Genomic DNA, 13069 nt, shown 5'->3' on the forward strand with positions numbered 1-13069 from the left:
GAGATTAGGAAAAAATGTTGCATCGTACTTTATGCAATTTAAATCTTAATACCCTGTGATGAAAATTAAATATAGACTTTCGTTGCTGGGTTGGATATTGTGAAACAGCCAATAATAATATATATATAAAAAAAAAATACCTTATAGTGTCTTATAATGATAACTGATTTTAATCAATCTTTCACTATGGATGTCTGGGTTCATGGAAAGGAACGGAGATGTAAAGTTTCTGCTTGATATTTAGACCTTGTTTTGTTTGGGCTTTTTGCCCTCCAACTCCAAACTTTTTGCCCTCCAACTCTAAACTCCAAGAGCACTGCAGGGGAAAAAGAAATCAAGCAGTTTGGATCTAAATAAACAAAATGGATGTAAAGCCACATCCATCACAGAGGAACATGGAAGTCAGGCTGCTGAAGGAGTAGAGGGTCAAACATGTACAGTAAGTCTTTGTATAATACAGGTCAAGATATTTTTCCTCACACTGAAGTCTACAATAAATCCATCAAAATGTGATATTTAGTATGAAACGTACAGGGATACAAGATCAAGATCAATATCAATACAAGATCTGTGTGCATCAGTTTCAAACATCAAGGTGAGGTTGGCGGTTTGAATTTTGTTTGATTTAAACCTTGAGCTTCTAAATCCCCCGATAACATCTAACACAAATTCTGATGAGGGTGAAGGAGAACACACGTCGGGTAACTATGAACAGATGGGAGGTTTTTGTCTGTATAGTCATCCAGGCAGGGAGAACAAAGGGCTCAGCATCTTTATGACAACAGTATGCATACTGCAAAACTAAATCTTGTGGGCCCTGACACGCTGACATAAGCAGGATATTTGTTTCTTCATTTGGACTCAAATTCAGGGTCCGCCCTGAGGCTCAATTACTGTCGACACCTGCAACAGCACCACATGGGACATTTATTCACTTAATACTTCCACATTAATCAAATGGAGAGACTGCACCTGCTTCAAGACGAATCATTCAACATTTCTGGAATATATCTTATTTTATTTGTATGAAATCCCAGCATCAAAGCAGTAACACTTGCAGTAACAAAGAATAATAAAAAAAAAATATATATATATATATATATATATATATATATATATATATATATATGAAAGGTAACTTTGGTTCAGATTCCTAAAATTTAAACTAAATATTTAAAAATATTTAGTTTAAATTTTAGGAATCTGAACCAAAGTTACCTTTAATTTTTATTTCTTACCTTTGCATATGACTTTGTTATAGATAATTGATAATGAGATTTCGATTTTTTTCTTAGTTTTTATTTTTATTTATTTTAATTTCATAAACCTTTAGCAAATATCTGATTATTATTCAGCAAACAGAGACGGGAAATGTACACACCGAGAGATCTTACCACCAAAAGCAGTACATATTGCCTCCACTAGAGGACAACATTGACACATTTCTGGAAAAGTGTATATTTTGGTGATACTTGTCATTGTCATAACAGTGTATTGGTTTGGAACAATGAGGATGAATAAATACTGACCAAACTTTTATTTTGGGGTGAACTCTCTCTTTAAAAGCAGGGAAGAACCATTTAGTTATAAACATAAGTAAAGGTAAAACTCATGGCTGAAAAGAGCTTCAGGTAGCATGTGGTATCATGTTCCCAAAAAACTAAATGGCCTAAGTGAGTAGAGAAGGATGTCCCACTGAGGACAGTAAGAGGAGAAAGTAAAGGTCCCTGCCAACACAGGTGTGCTGAGAACAATACAGGAAAATCTCTCTAATGAGGTAATGGTACTGTCCAGGCTGAGGGAAACTACCATATGAGGACATTTTAGCTTTGGTTAAACATGTATATGTAAATCTGCAAATGAATGAGGGTCGAATTCACTTACTGTATGACGTATAGTGAAAAAATAGTTTATTATTTTGAGGAGCTCTGGCTATACACATTTTATGCCACTAATCAAGCCAAACACTGGATTTCCTTTTTGTAAGCTTTCTATGAATGAAACCACATCAGTGCCAATGGGAGCAGAATAAGAAACACTCATCCCTTCCAGTCCTCGACATTCTAGAGCTCCTTTCTGAATGGAGTGGGTACAACAGGTCCTTGTGTTTTTCTAGACAGGTGAAGTACAGGTTACAAGTATGCGATCAGGGAGTTCCTACATTTCCATGCTGAGAGCATAAGAAAGCATATTCCAAGACAGAAATATGGATAAAAACTAAATTAAAAACTTATTAGGACCTTATCCAAATGAAACGTTTTTCATGAACACACTGATGAAAGTGTGTACGTATATGGAAGGAAACATCTAAGATGTCAAAGGAAGCAAGTCCTACTGCTAAAGCTGAAGATGTACTATTTCCACTTATCTACCACATATCAATCAGGCCGATGCAAAGCATTTCTTTCATACTGAAAGCTCCAGTGCTATCAAAACTGAGCACCCCATCATGTCACCCCAGAACTGAGAAAAAAACAAAACTTTCATTTTTATGCATTTCCCAGACTTTTGGACCAAATCATTTCCATGACTTTTATTCAAATTCCAAGTTATTCAGACCAATTTGTGAACCGGTTCGATTGATTCATTGAACTGACTCGATTCAGCAAGCTTTAAGTCTATCCAAGAAAAATATCAATGTCTTTTCCAGGCCTGAAAAACATAATTCTAAAATTACCTGGCATTATTTCAAGAAATACAGTGTCTCTATTTCCTTATTTATCATCTAGGGTGGAAAAATTACATGTACATAAATAACAGCTAGTCAAAAGCCCCAGCATCTAATATGATTTGGGTATGGACTTCATTCTTATGGAATAAATATTACATACAGAACTCATTGTACATAATATTATGAATGGAATAATAGATAACACACAAAAGCCCAAAAAAAACAGATATGCATAAAAACCAAAGATGGATGGATAGGTGGATGGTTGGATGGACAAACAGACTTAATAACATCTTAACCATGTAATGCAACACCAAACAGTGGTTTTGGCTTCACTAAATAGGCTTATGCCGAATCATGGTTTTGAAAAAGTAATAAAGATCTACGAGTAATCTGATCCAGAATTGCACAATAACATACTGAACAAACCCGTACATGCTTTACATATATATGTAACTTTTAAAAATGATAGATGGCATAGACTCTGGCAGGAGAAAGATGATCCTTATAAACTCTTGATTGCTTCTAAACTTTTTCCTTGTTATTGGATATTAGGTTTATATTGTGGGATCCCCACAAGGGAAAACTGTGATTAACCAGGCTTAACTGTCTTGGTAATAACTGCAATTTACTGCTGATAAATATGTGTGTGATTTTATTATTCGTGATAAATCTTTCCTGGGGGAAAAAAAATCTGGACAAGTTTCCTTTTCTCTCTTCACTAAACCCAGTGCCAACACAGAATACTGATCTCCTAATAAGCTATTATCCGGGCAATATGAGCCTTTAATACCTTGCTGCAATTCCCTCACAGGTAAGTGACTTCCCAAGTAATACCCCATCATGACAGACCAGAGACACAAGCAAAATAAAGAATGAGATGGTAAGAGAAAAGAGACGTTTCCATTTCACTTCAGATGCTCCTAACTCCATGATCCCTCTCACATTAAGAGTAATTAATGAGAATTAAGGCCTTATACAAAGCTACAGCTACTATTCTCATGAAAGCCTTTCCTCTGCACATGTCTCCAATCAGATTCAGTTCAGGGCAGGAATACGTACTGTAACTCATATACATATATTGACATTAAATCAAGTTCTAGTGGAAGCTGGATGTCTTCCAGATACAAATGCATGAGACTGAACATGCACGTCTTGACATCTTGATAGCAGGCGTCATGTAGTCCAGGGGAAAAAAAATATTGTCTACTCTATGAAGTTAACATTTATTTTTCCAACTAAATTTATACTAAACTTAAAGACAAACTTCAGAAACAGTCTAAAGGTTAGAGAATATTGAATAAGGTCATTGAATACCCACATATATGAATTATATCTTAACTACTAATACAAATACTGAGTAAATCAAAAGGCATGTGAAGTAACTAAGGACAGGAATCATAAAGAATTTTGGTTTTGGTTCCAGTTCCTCTAATCAGTTGCAGTTCCTTAATGGTTAAAACAGTTAAACGATTAAAAATGTCCAATCCAATAATCAACATTAATTATATATTAAAAAGCAATATTACACAAACCTTAGTAACAGTAAATGTTTATTAAAATGTAATCTGTAACCTAGTTGTTTTATTCACTAAAAAGAATCAAACTACAATGATTGCACTATGTTTCTGATTCACTTTTTGTCGTCTTGTATTTGTCACACTGTAAATTCAGTAGCTGTCACTCTGCCCTGCATGGTTTTAATGAAAAGCTTCCAGATATACAGTCCCTACAGACTTCATGCTAAAATGCATCAGCTGCTACTGCTAGTACAAACTGTAGCTCTGCGAATTAAATGACAAAAAGTTGTAAAAGTTATAAGGATATACTGTATAGTACATCCAACTTTATCCGCAAATAAATCTGACTTGAAGTTACACATCCTTGTATCATTCAGTGAAAAAAGTCAGTCATACTGGAGAAAAAGAACCCAGTAATTATTTTGGTAAGCCTTCATCTGCAAGCTTGTGAAAAAACGAGCCACTCAGATTTTGCTCCCCCATGACATAGAAAAGGGTTCTTATTATAATATCACTGCCCCTTAATCTGCATGTTTCCACCCACGGCGCCTCCATTGCGTTTTCGCAAGCGACAGTGGTGTACCAGATCTAATGTCATAGCAAAAGTTCGAGCAAAGCATGCTAACTGTTCTGTTCTGACGAGCACAGAACACTATTTAGAGTCCCAACTTCAGAGGAGACAAGAGAGCAGTGGATTTATTTGGACTTATTTACTGTATATTACGCTGCCACACAGATCTAATCTAAACATGCAATTTCTTTCCCGGCTGTTTACCTTCACAGACATAACCGACTATTTTTGTAACCTGTGTGTTTTAACATAAACTTGTGTGTATTTGACAGTTTAAGCACAATAAGACATGAAAGAGAACTTAGTTTAGTACTCGCATGTCATGTGACAGCCGCTTTCTGTGTGCGCTTCAAATGTGTGCGCTCAGAAAACTGTATATCAGAAGTTTAAACTAATATCATTTAAAACGTATGATTTCTGCACAATAGACATGATAATCAAAACCAAACTGATATTATTTTTGACAGAAATCTGAGGTACGCGCTGTAAAGGCACAGTCCAATTCTGGAAAAGGGGGCGGGGAGCAGCAGCTCATTTGCATTTAAATTTTTAAATATAATAAATTATCTATTTATTATATTTTGAGCAGAAACTTCACAGAAAAATTCTGCGGATACATGAGACTTATATTACACATTGTAAAAAGGGGCATAATAGGTCTCTTTTAAGACAAGATTAACCCAATTCCATTTAAAATGAAATTCTGCATGAAATATAAAACCTGTTTTTTGCCCATTCATCAAAGTTCTGCCCACAGACAATCATCAATGCTCCAATGTCCTCTGTGCCCATGTGCCCTTTGACCTCAGCGGCACAGATCCTTCATGTTGCAAACACAGCCCTGTTTGCTGAAGGAAACACTAGCCCATTTTCCACTGATACTGCTTTGGTTGCCTTTTCCACTGGTTTACTTAAAGGCTCTAAATACAGCAAGAAAACACCTAAAGCAAATCACTTAATCACACATCTGAGATTCATTGAGTCTCAGCAAATTAAGCTCCCTGTCAGTGATCCAAAAAAAAAAAAAAAAAAAAACTCACTGGCATTTTCAGCTTAACAGCACTCATCAAGAAAAGTCATTTTTAAACCATATTTGTGTTTATTTTATTTACATGAAAGTGATAAATGAGGCATATTGAAGTGGTTCAGGAAGCCTGGCCAATGGCTACCTCTCTCATGACAGGATGCCTACAGGATGTTTGCATTGCTTCTGATAGAGCACTCATCACTGACACGATGAAGGACACCCACAAAAAGTCAAATGAGGCTTGACAAGAAGAAAAGAGGCAAAGAATCTGTATTAAACTGTAAGACAACAGTGTACAAAGGACTGCTCTTTTTGTGCAGTGAATGAAGAGTTTATATAGGGCTGCATAAGTTGTTTGAACACCCAGGCATTTTTTAAATACAGAATATAGAAAGTGATTTTTCAGTAGGAGAGCAACATATATTGACATTGCTAGCTACTTTATGATGTCCCAGATTCCTGAACTCAAAACAACCTCAGAAACTCTACTGTTAAAACAATCAGTTTTGCTTTAGCCACTGAAAATATTACAGTAAGAAAACTGTTATGTCTAATACATCCATTGAAATTTAGATTCACAGCCTTTCAATGTAATGACATCCCTTGAGGGAACCACATCAAGACTACACCAGACACCTCGGCCAAAGCTATTTCACACGGATTGGTTTAGATGTAATTCATGACACAAGATGCATCGAGGGACCACATATGGTCTGTTATGCATGTTGTATCTATGTGCTAAAATTTACAACAAAGCTTCAGAACTTGAACTTGAATTGGTCACACAATAACCAAAGGAAACTGATGACAACATGAACGATTTAAATAACTTTGAAACCCCCCCGCAAAACACTGAATTTGATTAGTTTTGTCTTTAAAATCACAGAATGACTTGGAAACAAATTTGCTTCTACAAGTGAAACATAGCATTCAATATGTATTAATATCATTGTAAAAAGAACAATATGAAGAGAATTTAATGCATAATCATATTTTTTCTTACAGTTTATGTCTTCAATTTCCTTTGACTGCTGTAATACTTGGCATGTAGATGCAGTACTTATTCAACTTCAGAGAAACTTTTGAGAAAAAAAATCTAATTACAGAACAAAAAGAGAGCGTGGAGGGGAGAATTATCCACCGATAGTGCTGTCAATTGTGATTAATTGATTTTATTATTTTATTTATTTATCTAGAGTTTCATGACAGAACTTTGTATTTACAATGAAATCAGTTACCGCTGCAATGGGGCTTAAGCAAAGTGATTAATGTAACTGAACGTGTGTCAAGAACTGTTTTCTCTGATATATATCTGAAAACATCCTTCACAAATCACATTACACAATAAAACAGGTTTTCTATTTTGATGAATTATTGCACACCAAAACTGTTCCTCTACCACTCCTAGAATGATAAAACAAATCGGATCAGGACAGCATGGATAAGGCCATAACTGTAAAAGAAAGGGCTTTTGTTGTACCATCAATTGAAGACAACAATTCCCAAGATGTTCTTGAAGACAAATGGACAGCACAGGACACAAAAGCAGCATAAATCTGCATTAAGCACTTGGCATACATAAGAACTGGGATTTGGGGATTTTCTTTTGCCCTGTTGTTGATGATTCTCACTGACGTTCAGCCAAAACTTTTCCTTCAGTCTGATACTTGTGGTGTGACCGATGCCTGAGGAGTGTGATAGAATACTGCAGCTGTGCTGCGACTAAACCCTCAGATTTGATCTTCCAAACATTTGTTCTTACAGTCAGCGATCACTATGAGGGCTTAGGTCACATCTCAAGGTCTGCTCAAAAATGTGAGTGTCATAAAGGGACAGCCGATCGAACACTTCGTTTGAGTACAGGAATGAGAGTCATTCCATCAGACCCATGAGACAAAAGGGGTTATATAACAGCACGTCCATAACTACAATTCCTGTAGCCTCTTGGGCTGTATCACACACAATCTTCACGAGGCAGCAGATCTGGAGAGGAAGACAGACCACCTGCTGAGGTTTGTGTGTCCAATACAATCACTTGACTAAAAAGACTGAGGGCAGAGGAGGCCAGAAAAGAATAATTAAAATTTCCAATAATGTTGAAGAAAATTGAAGAATTATTTCTAGTAATCATGCATCAAACAAGGAAAATAAATCTCTTACAATTACTTAGAGGATACGATTTAAAAAAGCAATAAACATACTGTCAATTATCACCATTCATGGCTACTAATGTAGCACAACTGAGCAGTCAGAATCATCTCAATCATCTCACATCACACTCTCACCGACCCTGTTATAATTACAGGTATTACTGCCACCAAAAACAAATTCAGAATGCATCCTGTTGTTATTCTTGGATTTTTTACGAACTCTGAGTGATTTCTTTAGAAACTCTCAGGCTTTCCTGTCATATTTCAGAGAAAATAATCTTAAGTTAGCTTTACAAATAACACACAGCGTCCCTTTGGAAACAACGGAATACAGGCAAGACGGAAACTCTGAGACAGTGTTTAAACAATAAAAATGGAATTACATTTCTGTGATTGACCATACATATCTCAACAAACAATCCAACATTTTTGCGATTCCATTGTTTTTTTGGGGAGCTTTTCAAAAAATCACGTCAAATCTTTTCCCATTTTTTTAATTTTCACAACGAGTTTTAGTGGAGCTTAATTCAATTAAGGAAAATGTTAAGTAGATTAAGCCTTTCTACAAAAAATAAATAGCTTGAATGAATCTGTTGTAATAGTTCATCATTGTTCTAGTATTTAATCTATGTAACTAGATTCAATTAACATTTTTAGGATAAAGAACGAAAATGTCATCAACATCCTCATGTTCTCTTATCTATCTTTTAAACAGAGTTCATAATTATCAGCAGGTTCATCTTTTTCCTGTCAGCAGTAGTTAACGTTATGTCTGTCAGACACTTCTCACCTGGTATTATAAAACTCTTTTGGCAGGATGTGTCTGCACATAGTTGACTTTCGTCCTGTGGGCTCTGCCAGCTATACTTACTTTACAACACAAACTTTTATCACTGCCCACTTTTGATGGTGTCACAGAAGAACATCACAGTGCAGGGTGCTGATTACTTTTTTGTCAAAGCCTCTATCAAAGCAGGTCTAAGAAAATTAGAAACTGATTAAATGTGTTACAACCTGCAAATTTAGCAAATCTAGCACTTTCTGCAGCAGCCAGAAGGTCTTTAGTAACCTGCATGAATTTCCCACCCGCACAGACAATGCAGCTGTGCAGAAGGACCCCCGAAGCCTCCAGAGATCTGCTCTAAATCACAGTGACTTCACAGAGAAGCCAGACTCTCCTCCAGAACTCTATTCTCACACTCACTTTCACAGAAGTGCCATAAGGGAACACTGATCCTACAGTGTTCGGAAAGGGATTTGACTGCCCTATCAGCCCTGCTGTGACCTTAGAGTGGTTATGTTCTACTGATGCACCTGGAGGCTGTTCTATACAAAAGCAGTGGAAATGCTGAGGAACAAAATGAGTAAAGCAGAATGAAATGACTGAGAAGTCCAGAGGATGCAATAATGAAAGTGAGAAGCCCTTTGGGAGGACAACATATATTCTGATGCATAGAAAAGTGCGCACATCAGTATCATAAGGAAGAAAAACAGCCTTTCGTTTAAGTGTTTTCATGACACTGATGGAACACACTCTGTTCAAATTCATCACACAAGCCAACTGACATTCACCGAGTGCTATAAGAATGAGATAGAGCCTTAGTTTAAAGCTCAGATAACTTGTGTACTCACCATACTGACAGCTGGATCCATTGAATCCTGCGGGGCAGTCACACAGTTGATGCATGTGCGCCCCCCCACCCCCCACCCCCCACAGAGAGCTGGAGCAGAAAAGAGATTTAGAAGCAGACAGTCAAGTAAATTGTTCTACGGGGAAATTTAACAAGGAGAATACATCTTCACAGAAAATACTGAAAGTTGGTTTATTTCACCAGGCAGCAATAATGACAAATTACTTATAATATTCTGTTTGTTATGGCAATTCAGCTGCTAAATCAATTACAGTAAATGAGAGAACTAGATGAAAAAACTAAAAAGAAATAGAATTACACCCTAAAATTTTGTTTTAGTTTGATGAATGTCATATTAAATAAGTAAATGAATCAATAAAAGGAATAAAGTAATACTATGAATTCATATTGTGTCCATTTGACAGCCTGTTCATTTCCTTCTAACTGAAGATCCAGAAAGCAATTTTATATTAAAACTGCTCTAAGCATTTTTAAATACCCCTTCTATCTGACAGATGTAACTCAAAAAATAAGAAAACAGCATAATATAGCTTTGTATGATATTAAATGCCAACTTATGAAGAGACTTACATGTAGTTGGACTACAACTGTTGATTATTAAACGCCTGACAGAGGCTGAGTTTAGCAGGAGCAATTCACTCTCATAATCTAATTATGGGATTCATATGATAATATTATTGTAGAATTACGATCTGGGAGTTCCAAAAAAAAAACAAAAAAACTATGATTTACCCTGAGATGCTCTCCAAACTCATTGCACCGAAAGCTACAGTAAATGTATTCGACCTACAGCTATCTTTTGATGATCACAAAGGTTCATTGTGTCCTAGCTCACTGCAAGAAGAGGTCACTAAGCCTTCCAGATTCTTACAAAGCCATTGATGAGAAGCTATGCTCTGCCTTTTTATGGCATTTAAGCATTAAAACATGTTTAGGCTGTGATGAACTGGCTGCCATGTCTTTTCTAAAAATACAAAAACATGCTATGCCATGTCACCAAGGGCAAACCACTCCACAAAATAAAGCAGAAGTGACAGTAGTAAGGGACCTTAAAGAGATTTAACAATGTGGGCTAACCATTCAAAACATCATCTTTTGGATTATTCTCATAGATTTCAACACAACACTGACTAAATCCAATGATTTATTATTTGATATTTAGAGAATATACAGTTCCATTGTGCCCAAACAACAATCCTGAACCATCCTGAACCAAGATAAAGAGTCTATTGAAGTGTTGCTGGTCCCCAAAATGAGCATCTGATGAAAAGTTTCTGTACATGATTGACAACAGCAACAAAGCCGGAATCCCTCTCATGGAATCTCCAGAGAAGAACAGGAATCTCATTAATCATGTAAGCCATTAACTACACAATCCGTCAGTGAATGATGTTTATGAATCATTAACCTCAACCATACAAATCTGCACTTAAAGTTTAGGGCCTATATGTTTGTTTTTCATGTCATTTTGAGTCTGATGAGATATAGGACAGATCTGACAGTGGAAATACTTACGATAGAGGCAGCCTGTCTCTGCATTGAGTTGGGACCATCCAGGACAGCATTTGTATGTAGTCTTAAATTCATGTCTGTAGACATGCCTGTAGCCTACGTAGTAGGCAGTCCTATAAAGCGATAAAAATATGATTACTATAAAACTAGTTCTGCAAAATTTGAGACAGATAGCATGGATTCTCACAATTGGCCAATCAGAATTAAGTGTTTCAGAGAGCCGTGTAATAATAGACTTCTAAACCTCAATTAGTTCAGCATTTGCTCAGTGCAATGGCAATGTTTAGCAAGCCCAGTGCCTGTTTAATGAGGGCTATTCAATGATCTTCCATAATTGCCAAGGGGGTTGATGGCTCTGAGAGTCTTGAGCTTCCTTTTGATTCCCAAAGCATCTGAGACCCTTAATAACCATCGTCTCTCAACAACAGGATCAGTTTCTAACTGCTGTCTTTCTCTAGCCCTCTGCCCATTCTCAAAAGCGGCAAGAAGTTGGCTGGAACTGAAAGGTGTGCCAAAGAGAAATGGCAGTCGGGGTAAAAAGGACTATTGATAGTGAATCAGGACAGAGGGACTCTTTACTACATGTAAAATCTAGTGGCAATGTTGTTGTAACTGTATTCAATCTAACTAGATATTTAAGTCAAATTAATATGTACCTCCTTTCATACTCCATACACCAAGCATGACCTGTGCATCCTGGCCTCCAAACCTTCACCATACGTGTAAAAGCCTGTACACATGGCTGTTTCTCAGCTGTGATGATTTTCTCTTGTTCTGAGCAGACATTTGGCCTGAACAAAGAAGAATGAAAGAATTACTTTCCATTTCAAGTGCATAATGCAGCTCTTACATCAACAACTCTGTTTTGAAGTCTTTTAGAACACAATAACTGGAAATTGATTTATAATTTATATAAAAAACAATAATAATACATTGCATTTTAATAGTGACATAGCTATTTGAACAAAATAAATACTAATTTGCTTAATAAAACTTTTTTATATACTATATTATATAGTATAATAGTACTATATCAAAAGTACTTTATACTTATTAATACATAATTCTGTAAGGAAAAAAATATGCTTTAATTTCTTATTTTTTAATTTATTAATATTCGCAACAAACGTTTCATGCACGAAAATAAGCAGATTTGTGCATACAAACCAATCTTCATGCAGCCGATAAAATTGCAAAATGAAAATAATAAAAACATGACTAAAATGTAATTTATTTTCATACTACTTACATTAAAGGCTGCAGATCTCTATGACAGCACGATGAACGGATCTCAGCAAGCAGTAATAATGACATCATTGCGTGTATATCCATGTCACAGAGCTTCACAACACTTTTCCATACAAATTAAACTGAGTGTGTTCAGGCTGTTTCATCTGAAAGCCAGCAAACAGCTGAGAAGGAACGGCATATCTGGTACTGTAGTCCTACTGAGTGTTTACTAAAAGCATTTACAGTAACGTGTTGCATGGATGGGGCAGGCGTGGACACGAGTGATATTTTAGAGAAGGTCATCTATCATGCACTGTTCGGTGAACATGCTAAAATATATTTTCAAAATCCAGATATTTAAACATAACTTAGTCGGTAGAGGTATTTGGGTTAAAATAGTTTTTGCAATGAGTTTAGTAATAAAACAACAGAGCTTGAGTTGTCGCACACACTGAACACCTGCGTAGGTACAAACTGAATGTTTAAAAGTGTCTTTAGATTGTGCTGCCACCTAATGGCTTAAACTGCACAGTAACACTAGACCATTTAAAATAAAAATTATAAACCCCAAATTCATATTTAGACACACTTATCCAGATCTTTCAAGTTATTTTCAATCTTTTTGGTAATTTATATTATCGCTCATATTTTATAACAACTTTCATATCATTATATTAGTTAATGTACTGTCTGACCCTTTAAGAAATATTTTAAATCCAGTCTATAGGCATCTCAA

The sequence above is a fragment of the Barbus barbus genome (genome assembly GCF_936440315.1).
Source record: "Barbus barbus genome assembly, chromosome: 41".
Classification (NCBI taxonomy): Eukaryota; Metazoa; Chordata; class Actinopteri; order Cypriniformes; family Cyprinidae; genus Barbus; species Barbus barbus.